The sequence below is a fragment of the Myotis lucifugus genome, unplaced genomic scaffold (assembly GCF_000147115.1).
Source record: "Myotis lucifugus unplaced genomic scaffold, Myoluc2.0 scaffold_652, whole genome shotgun sequence".
NCBI lineage: Eukaryota > Metazoa > Chordata > Mammalia > Chiroptera > Vespertilionidae > Myotis > Myotis lucifugus.
The window spans coordinates 74,038-82,126 of NW_005871700.1; positions in this window are offsets into that span (position 1 = coordinate 74,038).

Here is an 8,089-nt window from a genome sequence, read left to right on the forward strand (position 1 = left end):
ACATTCACGACCTCTCCCACCCGCCGCTGTAAAGGGGACTTTGATCTTCCAGTTTCCTCGTCGCCCGCCACACCCCACAGGCACCTCATCAGAACACTTCCACGCGCGCCAGTCTCCACCATCAAGCCCTCCAGCCTGCAAGTCCAGAATCTGTCACCTGCAGCCTTTTCACTTATTGGAAACCCTGGCCATCGAGAAAGCCACCTCACTATCTAACCTAAATCTCTCTTGCTGCAACCCAAGCTCCTCACACTGCCTTCCCGACCAGGGAGGACGCAGAGGCCACTCTGGCTCTGGGGTCACAGACCAAGGCCTCCAGGGCCTGCCTGGATAAGCAGGCTGATCTCCTGGCATCTGTGTGCCCTGGTGGGGCCCCGCTGAAGGCATGGTCTCCTGTGATGTCTGGCATTTGCCCAGCCTCTATGACAACCCCATGTCACCCCTCGGCCCACAGGTCCTCTCCCGTTAGTGTCCACCTTCCCTGTAAGTGTTAGGGGCAAAAATAGAATATTGGGGACTAGCTATGGTTGTGGGAAATGCTAATCACTCCCTGTTAGCCGTGACTGCCTTGTTCTGGTTAAAGGACATTCTAACCTGGCTGGGAGCTGTACACACACACACACACACACACCCGGGGAACCTGGGAGTCAACCTTGGACCTGGGAGTCAACCTTGGAATGGGGTCCATTCTCATTCAAGAACTGCCTGTTATCTTGCCAAGATTAACCACCTTGTTACCCAAACAAACAATGGAGTCCCACCCCAGACTGCATAGCCGACTTCCCCAGGCCTGTAATCCCTACTTCCCCATGTAATCTCTGTCCTCCTACCCAATACAAACAGCTGGCTTACGGGAGGGGGGTGGGTTGCAGAACAGATGTTTGTGCGTGGCCTGCTGCTCTCCCATGTCGTTATTGGAATAAACGTTCATATGTGATTCAACCCTGTCTCTGCTGAACTGGCTCAAGTAGTGACAGGCAGCCTGGACACCTTGGTTGTCTGGTTTCATTAAAACAAAATGCGTACAAAGCACCTACTGCACACACTCCCGGCCCTGCTCATGTCCTAACACACAAGGAAACAAGCTTCAGTCACTGGCCAGAATTCTCCACCACTCCCCCCCCCCCCCCCCTAATGGCCGGAATTCTAAGGAAGTGGTGGAAATATGTGCCCTTGGCTATGAACTGAACCTTTCAGCTCCTATCCTCCTCCTTCTTCCCCTGCCCCCACAAATACCTGGGCATGGGAGGTAGGAGAGAGCAGAATTTAATTAGTTGTTTATTTTATATTCAATTTATTTTAATTAAAGAAAAGTTCACCCATTTCTCCTACCCCTGCTCTAAGCCACATGTTCTCCGTGCATAAAATGGAAATCTCAGTACAGTGGGGCCTTGACTTACGAGTTCAATTCGTTCAGAGACCGAGCTCCTTAAGGAGCTCGTTAACTGAAATTACTCTATCAACTCAATGCAAAAAATCAGCCGAGAGACAGCAGGTATCTCAAAAAAACTCGTTAGTCGGGACACTCGTAAGTCAAGGCCCCACTGTAGTACCTGCTAACAATCCAAAATTCAGCCAATATGCTGCCCATCCTGGTGGTGCCACACCCTGCCTGCTTGGATCCGCCTCAGAAGGGGTCAAAACCAGAGGTTGGAAGAGCCCAGGACAATGGAAGGGGTGGGAGCTGGACAAACAGTAGGGCCCCGCCCTCTGGAAAGGAGGGGGCCAGCCAGAGGTGGACGAGGGCCCAGTTTCCAGAGAACCGGAATCTGGATTTGTATGTGAATCCTCCAGATTTTCCAATGTTGGCAACTAAATCAAATTGAAGCAAACAAACAAAAACCCCCAAATACTACCATGTGGGCCAGAGGAAACAGGACTGTGGGCTTCTCTTCCTCCCTCTATTTCACTTAACAAGCCCCCAAAGCCGGGTTTGGCTTTGGGCTTTGCGGCCCCAGGCCCCTGCCTGCCCACCTGCAAACTCGGACCTAAGGAATCAAGTCGAAATCTCTGGGCTTCCTCTCACTCTCTCCTGGAGCCTTTGTACTGTCCTCCTTCCTCTTCCTCATTCCAGAATCCTTCAAGGTCCAGCTCAGACATGACCTCCTCTGGAAAGTCTTCCATAATTTGTCCTCACATAGGAGTTCTCCCTCCCTGACCACCAACTTTTTACTCTAATTAAAACAAAGACATCCACCTAAATGGCAATCTCCGTGGACCTCCGTGAACCCAAGGGCAGGGGTGAGACCAGTCTCCTAACCTCAGTGCTTGTCCTAGAGCCAGATTAGCAGGCAGTTTTCTGAAAGGGGAGGCGGATGGACAGACAGCGCTACCTCCAGCCCGGCCTCTCCCATCCCGCGTTCAGAGCAGAGGCCTGTGGGTCTGGGTTTCTCAATCCTGGCTGTGCATCAGTACCACCTGCGGGAGGTTGCAAAACCCGTGGCCCAGAGATTCTCATCAAGCAGGTGTAGGCTGGAGCCTAGGCATCTGTGTATTTAACAACCTACCCTGTGACTTTGAGGGCAACTGTGATTGAGAATCAGGGCATCAGAGGCAGGAGGAGAAGTCTGCCATCCTTAGGAGGCGAAGGTCCCCCTTGAGGCCAGCCCTGTGGCTCCACGGTGTTTCTCCGGGTTTAGACTGTGGCCCTCTGGAAGGGGCAGTGCCCACTCGGTGCCCCCTAGGCTGGAAGGAGAGGTGGGAGGTAGCATGGGCCAGGCCAAGAGACTCACCAGACCCTCAGACCCCTATTCCCACATCTGGGCAGCCTATGAATTCTCTCATCCTGAGAAACAACGGGGTAGGTACAGGACAGTCAGGGAAACCGGCAGGGCCACCCCAACTGAGCCCACCCCTCCTCCACCTGCTCCGCTGTGGGGAAAAGGCCCTGCAGCCCCACGACTGCCAGACTCTGCAGCTGCGGCCACCTCCCCTGATCTGGCCATCCCTCTGATGCCAAGTCCATAGTTGGGGGGTGGGGTGGGGTGGGGAGGGGGGTAGTGAATGACTAAGGCCGGAAATGGAGGTGAGTCATGCAGGGCCTGCTTTGTCCAGTCTTCTGCAAACAGGACAGGGAGACAGGCAGCCTGGACTCTTGACCAGCCTCCCACTGGGACAGGTTCCCATGCTGAGGGGGCCCCTGCTCCTGGCCCTCATCCCCAGCTCCCCATGAACCTGTTGTGGGAAGGGGTGATATTCCAGTCTGTCCACCCACTGGTACTGGTCCCTGGGTCACACTGTCCCCCAACCACACACCCAGTGGAAAAGCCAAAAAGAATGAGGGAGCAGGGCCAGGCTGGGCCGGGGCTGAGTTCTTGGGTGGGTGCCTCTGTCTCCCCATTGCTGAACCCTGGGGTAGTGAGGGGTCTGGGGTGTCAGACAGGAGGAGCAGGACCAACAGAAGTAAAGGGGTGAGGTCAGGAGGAGTCCCCAGGCCCTGGGCAGAGATGCTGGGAGGAGCCTGGCTCTCTATGCAGCTCCCCAGTAACAGTTATAGGTCCGGCCAAGCCCAATCCTACAGGTGTTTCACCCACCACATTCCTACCTGCTCGGAGCAGGCGCACAGGCTGCCTGCCTTCTGCGATTTTGGTGGTTCTCTATCTATCCACTCTGCCTTCAAGCTGAGCTGGGCAGCACCTTGGCTACCTCGACTGAGCAGGTAGGGGAATAATCATGAAATAATAGCAGAAAAAACAAGGACAAACAATAAATAGCCAAAAGGTGGGAAGGACCCAGGTGGCCACTGACAGCTTCATAGATAAGCTGTGTGGTCATGGGCCTGTAGACAGAAGGGGAAGACGCAGAGAGCAGGGTGTGTGTGACAGGAGTGCTAGGTCTCCAGTGAGGGTGTGTGTAGGTGATGTGTACATACAGGGTGTGTGCACTGGTGTGTGTGTGTGTAGGGGGGTGGTGTATGGGGTTGGTGGGAAGGAGGAAGGTGGATCAGCTTGGGGAAGAAAATAGGCAAAGTGTGTGTGTGTGTGTGTGTGTGTGTGTGCGCGCGCGTGCGCCAGTGCACACTCAGGAGGGCACATGCGGCTCCAGAGGAATGTGAGACATGCAGGGAACAGTGACAGCCGACAGCTCCATGCCAATGGGGGAGGGGGCAGAGGGCAGCTTTCCCTGGTGGCTGGGGTCATGGGGCTCTGGGAGGAGACACACAACTGGCAAGGGTTCCCAAACACCTTCCCACCTGAATCCTCCAGCCAGCAGGCAGCCCCCCAGCACCCCAAAGACCAAACATGTTCCCCCTTGTCCCCACTGGCTGCCACACCCAGGGCTGGAGCCCAGCAGAGCTCCGAGCCAGAGTCCATAACATTCCTTGGAGAATCAACAAAGTCAGGAAAGGCGGGAGTGCTGCCCCTGGCCCTGGGTGGGACCCATGAGGTGAAGGTGGCAGCACCCTTCCTGGCGGGGCCCGAACAGCCATGAAGCCTGTGCAAGGGCAGAGGTTGTGGGAGGTCACTCCCAGAGCTGAAGAAGGAGAGGGGGGCACAAGGCACAGCAGCCAGGCCCCCCCCACCCCACCCCCGTCCTGCCTGGCCTGCTCCTGCTTAGCCAGGAGGCCTGCCCTCCCCTCCCCACCACCAGGCCAGGCACCTGCCAGCACTGGGCGCCGCTCTAAAGACCCCCACCCAGGGCAGCCCCACTCACCCCGCAGGGGACATCCTGGGCAGGCCATCGGCAGAGCCGTCTTGCCCTGTGGCACCTGGCGGTGTGTGCAGGCTGAGGAGGGCAGGGAGCAGGATTCTGCCCACTCAGTGCTCTGCTCACTGGGCGGATTAGGGACAGGGTGGAGCATTAAAGGCACAGAGTCAGACAGGGGCTCTGGGGAGACGGGGCTGTCAGATAAAATTCAGGGTGCCCAGTTAAATTTGAAATTCAAATAAACAACAATTAATTCGGGCCAACTTATACTAAAATATCACTTGTTGTTTCTATGAAATTCCCATTTAACCGGGCATCCTGCATTTTATGTGGCAAGCCCTGGTGAGGGCCGCCCCCGGGAAAATTGGCAGGGCCCCCTTGAGAGGGGGAAATCACTTCATTTCGTTGTGGTTCTGAGTTTCGGACTCTCAACCCAGGCTGCCCTGGTGTTCACATCCCTCTTCTCAGCTACTTTCCTGGCTTTGGACCCTCCCTGAACCCTCCAGCCTTCCTTCCATTTTACAAGAAGGAGGCTCAGTACCGTTCCACCTCTTGACTGGTGAGCATTTCAGGGGAAACGCCTGGGCACAGTGTTAGAAAGCTGTTAGTTAGCATCCATTCATTCTGGCAAGAAAGATCCATCACTAAAAACCAGCCTTTGGCAGCAGGCGGGCAGAGGCTGTGTGGACTCCGGCCGGTGACCTCACCCCCGTCCCCTGGCGTTTCTCATCGGTAATAGAGGACAGCAGCACCTTCCCCTCCGCAGCTCCGGGATTAAGTAGGATCTGGGCTGATGCAGGCTCAGCCCTATGACTGGCCCATCAGGTGCTCACTGGGCTCCTCTTCTCACTCTTCAACTATTCCCTGGCTTCCTGGAGGCAGGCCAAGCCAGCAGCCATCCTGGGGCAGGGACAGGAGAGGGACCCCAGGCTTCACAAATGACTCCCATTCGGCGTGGGTGGCTGCTCCTCTCTTCTCTCCCTCGTCCTGGTCCCCCTCCCCCACCTTGGTCCAAAAGGCCCTTTTTTTTCCTTGGGCCCCTCTGAGCCTTTGACTTCTGAGCCACTCCCTGCTCTGGTCTCTCTTGACCTGATCTAAAATAAAATCTGTTCTCTGTGAACATAAGGGGTGTGGCCATGGCCTAGATGGCAGGCTCAGGACGACCCTGAGGGTGTGGACAGCCTGAAGGGCTGGACCCGTGACACCTGGGTTTCTTCTCCACCCTGTGGGCATCCCCCCCCACCCCCACCCCCCCACACACACACGGGCATTCCTCTCCACAGTTGCTCAGCAGGACAAGGCAGTGGGGAGGAGGAAGGGCAGCCAGATGACATTCTGACACCCACATGGTTCCTGAGTGTCACTGTGACGAGTGCCCGTGCAGCCTTACTCAGCCTGGGCTCAGCTGTAATTATGTGTCCACAAGTGTCTGCCACTAACCTGTGCTCCCTGAGGGTAAGGCACGGTGTTATTCATCTCCATAGCCCTAGCCCGGCACACAGATCGGGCTGAGCAAACGTGTGTGGAGTGAAGAGGCAGACAGGTGTGCAGGGCATCACCTCTGCTTCCCACCACATCCAGAACCCCTGTGAGTGGCGGACTCCTTTGGCTGTCTCAGTGGCACCTCAACTCCCACAGCGCTCCCCCTCTCCCCAAACCACCCCTGCTCCTTAGCCCAGAGAATGAATAACACTGTCGCCCACCAGGGACACCTTTCCAATCTCACCGACTGCAGAGTCCAGCCCCGGCTACACCCTAGGACAGTGGTTCTCAACCTTCCTAATGCCGCGACCCTTTAATACAGTTCCTCATGTTGTGGTGACCCCCAACCATAAAATTATTTTCGTTGCTACTTCATAACTGTAATTTTGCTACTGTGATGAATCATCATGTAAATATCTGATCTGCAGGATGTATTTTCATTGTTACAAATTGAACATAATTAAAGCATAGTGATTAATCACAAAAACAATATGTAATTATATATGTGTTTTCCGATGGTCTTAGGTGACCCCTGTGAAAGGGTTGTTCGACCCCCAAAGGGGCTGCGACCCACAGGTTGAGAACCGCTGGTCTAGAAGGATCCGGAATCCATCTCTACTACCCCAACCCAAGTCTGTCTGCCCAACTGACCCCTCAGCTTCCCTCCTATGAGTCTCCCTTCATCCAACCCAACCCTACTCGGCACAACTCCTGCCCTCCAGAGAAAGTCCCTAATCTGTAAGGAGGGGCCTTGAAGATCTGGCCCTATCTGCCTCTCCCCTTTGCCTCACTCCAGTCTCTGGCCCTCGCTGGTGGCCCAGCATCTCCTTTGTCCCCTCCCTTCCTCGTCTTGCTTCTCTGCTTCACTGTCTGACCTCCTTCCTGATGCTCAGCTCTCTAAGGGCCAGGACGGTGTCTGTCCTGTTCGTTGCTGAATTCCCAGGACACAGCATACTACAGGCACTCGATGACTGTTTGGTGAATGCATGCATGATTGATGGCAGGAGGGCAGAGATCATGTTTTACGTCCGCATAAGGAGGATGCCAGGCAAGTTGCTCAGAACATAGCGCTCAATACATTCAGGTCAAATGAGTGAGAGGAGGTAGAAGTAAGAACAAGGGGGGGTGGGGTAGAGAACAGTGGCAAAGAGGAAGCAAGACTGGCAACTGGGACCCGGAATTCTGCTCCAAGATTCACACAGGTCTCCTGGGCAGCCCTGCCCGTCTGTCCCCTCAACCCCGCACCCGATCTCTCCCTCATGAGCTGTTCTGCCCACAGCAGTTCCCACGATACACCAGTTTCGCAGCACTTGACACTGTACAAAATTCTCCCATACAAACAGCCCTCTTTTTCAAGCCACTCAACCACCTGGCCAGTGGTTCTCAACCTTCTGGCCCTTTAAATACAGGGTGAAAGGGTCGGACAGTTTGGCAGTCCTGCTTTGCCAGACTCTGAGGGTACGGGCGGCGATGTGGTGAAGCACAGCCTGCGGGCCAGCCTGTGCCTTTACCACCTATGTGGTCACCCACAAATTCCCAGACGTTCCAACCCCGTGGAACGGGGATCGTACCACCTGCCTACCTGTCAGGAAGGTGGAGACTGAGTGACACCGAGCGTGTAACTCCCCAGGGCTGCGGGTCTCCGAGATGCTTCAGGGGTCACCCTTACAGTCCCTGCCCCCAGGGAATCCCCACATCTGGATGGGGTTTCTGGCTTCTGATACTGAAGACAGTTCTCCCAGTGAGACAGCCCTACGGAGTCCCATTGCTGCTGCTGGAGGGCTGGCCTGAGGCCGGTGTCTTCCACACCCTCAGGCCCTGCTAGGGGCTGCCAGGAACCCGGGCTGCCCTGAAAGGCACGGGGTGCTGGCAAGGTGGGTGAAGGACGCCCCAAGTCTGTCTCCCACTCCACTCCCCGGACTCTAGGGGACCCCCAATCCACACCCCTCGCCCAAACTCC